Raw genomic sequence first — 3,267 nt, forward strand, 5'->3', positions numbered from 1 at the left:
ACCTCAAGCTGAAGCGCACTTGGGTTCTGCAGCAGGACAATGATCCAAAACACACCAGCAAGTCCACCTCTGAATGGCTTAAGAAAAACAAAATAAAGACTTTGGAGTGGCCTAGTCAATGTCCCGACCTGAATCCGATTGAGATGCTGTGGCATGACCTTAAAAAGGCGGTTCATGCTCGAAAACCCTCCAATGTGGCTGAATTACAACAATTCTGCAAAGATGAGTGGGCCAAAATTCCTCTACAGCGCTGTAAAAGACTCATTGCCAGTTATCGCAAACACTTGATTGCAGTTGTTGCTGCTAAGGGTGGCCCAACCAGTTATTAGGTTTAGGGGGCAATCACTTTTTCACACAGGGCCATGTAGGTTTGGATTTTTTTTTCCCCTTAATAATAAAAACCTTCATTTAAAAACTGCATTTTGTGTTTACTTGTGTTATCTTTGTCTAATATTTAAATTTGTTTGATGATCTGAAACATTTAAGTGTGACAAACATGCAAAAAAATAAGAAATCAGGAAGGGGGCAAACACTTTTTCACACAACTGTATATGTGAACATGTGACTGATGACAAGATGAGTGATTTAACCATCTGAGGAGCTTGGGAGTTATTCAGGGAATGTCTTGACTACAAGAGGAGAGATTGACTTTTTATTCTAATACCAGGGATTCTAAATACTTCCTCCCTTCTCAAACTGACAGTTGTGGATAAGCTTCTTGAATACAAGAGACAAAAGTACCTCTGGATTTGTTTGTGTTGAATTTTTATTTATTTAGCATTTTAGGTCTATTGCTTGTCCACCCACATCATGGCCCACACATTAAATGGAATGTTGGATACGTTTTTTTTTTGTGTGGAGCAAATCTACGACATGGAGCAGCAGGTACAACAGTTTTAATACAAATTCCTGTAAAATGTACCATTATAAATAGACCTGTATTGTGCAAGCAGATGTGAAACTGTGCATTTTATTGTCTTTTTGTATCGGGTACAACTGAGACTGAGGAGCTGCATCCAAATCATCAGGTGTGTGGTAGAGCATGTAATGACAAGCAAAGTCTCAGTCTTTTAAAGCTGGGGTCAGTAATGTTGAGCTGTACGAGTGTACGGTAGATTTCAAAGATTATTGAACGTAAAAACCCAGCCCAGGATTGCCAACTCTTTTCCATTAACAGTAGCTAGCAGCATTAGCTCCAGAGAACGCTGAATGTATTGAGAAACTGGGCAAATCGGCAACACTGACAGCCCGCCCCTTTAGGCCTCACTCCAAAGCCATACCCCCAAAATTAATTACGCATCATGATGAAGGCAAACACTTCATAATGAAAGCAAGCGCAAACATTAATGAACATTAGTTTATCGTTATGAACGAAAATGCATCATAATGACGTAAACACAATAAAAGTAAATACATCATAATGATGTAAACATAATAAAAGTAAACGCATCATAATGATGTAAACATAAAAGTAAACGCATAATGATGTAAACATAATAAAAGTAAACGCATCATAATAATGTAAACAAGAAAAGTAAACGCATCATAATGATGTAAACACATAAAAGTAAACGCATCATAATGTAAACAATAAAAGTAAACGCATCATAATGATGTAAACAAAAGTAAACGCATCATAATAATGTAAACAATAAAAGTAAACGCATCATAATGATGTAAACATAATAAAAGTAAACGCATCATAATGTAAACATAATAAAAGTAAACGCATCATAATAATGTAAACAAGAAAAGTAAACGCATCATAATGATGTAAACACATAATAAAAGTAAACGCATCATAATGTAAACAATAAAAGTAAATGCATCATAATGATGTAAACAAAAGTAAATGCATCATAATAATGTAAACATAATAAAAGTAAACGCATCATAATGTAAACATAATAAAAGTAAACGCATCATAATGATGTAAATGTAATAAAAGTAAACGCATCATAATGTAAACATAATAAAAGTAAACACATAATGATGTAAACACATAAAAGTAAACGCATCATAATGATGAAAACATAATAAAAGTAAATGCATCATAATAATGTAAACATAATAAAAGTAAACGCATCATAATGATGTAAACATAATAAAAGTAAACGCATCATAATGATGTAAACATAATAAAAGTAAATGCATAATAATGATGTAAATGCATCATAATGAAAGTAAATGCATCATAATGAAAGCAAGCGCTTCATAATGACATTAACGCACCACAATGAACATAAACGCATAAAAATGCATAATAATTAATGCATTTGCAAATCAAATGCATGATGATGATGTTAACATATCATAATCAAGGTAAACGCATCATAATGACGTAAGCCAATCAGAATTAACATAAATGCATCATAATGGAATATAGACACATCATACTGAAAGTGAATGCATCATGACTACATCATAATGAAAACGAACGTATCATAAAGAACGGAAATGCATCATACTGACGTGAACGCACCATAATAAACAAACGCATCATAATCAAGGCAAGCGCATCACGATGACGAGAATGTGTCATTATCAACGAAAAGTCATCATAATGACGTCAACGCATCTCAGTCAACATAATCACATCATAGAAAAAGCAAACTCATCTTAATATGAGCAAATATATCATAATTAATATAAACACATCATAATGAAAAAAATGCATCATACTGTAAACAAATGCATAATACTGTAAGCAAATACATCATAATGAAAAAAAATGCATTATACTGTAAGCAAATGCATCATAATGAAAAAAAATGCATTATACTGTAAGCAAATGCATCATAATGAACGTAAAAGCATCATAATGGCAGCAAACAAATCATATTATGAGCAAATAACTCATAATGAACATAAACACATAATGACTTAAACGCATCATAATCAACGCAATCACATCATAATGAACATAAATGCATCATAATGAACCTAAATGCATTATAATAAACATAAATGCATCATAATGAACACAAACGCATCATAATGAACGTAAATCTTTCATTAATGGAAGCATTTTTCTAATAATTATTAATATAATATTTGTCATTCGATTCTAGATCAGTTATTCCCAACCATTCTTTTCATGCGAATGATCCAGTAATTCATAAAACAGAAGCATGGATTATAGGAAACTGGGAATACATTTCTCTGCTAATGCTACCCTCATCCACAGATACGTACTGTATATTTGTGGTCATTTAGTGTTTCTTCCTAGTTGTTTTGTGTCTCTTTGTGGTCGTTTAGTGTTTCTTC

Source organism: Anarrhichthys ocellatus, unplaced genomic scaffold (genome assembly GCF_004355925.1).
Source record: "Anarrhichthys ocellatus isolate YVR2014 unplaced genomic scaffold, GSC_Weel_1.0 scaffold41, whole genome shotgun sequence".
In the NCBI taxonomy this organism is placed as follows: Eukaryota; Metazoa; Chordata; class Actinopteri; order Perciformes; family Anarhichadidae; genus Anarrhichthys; species Anarrhichthys ocellatus.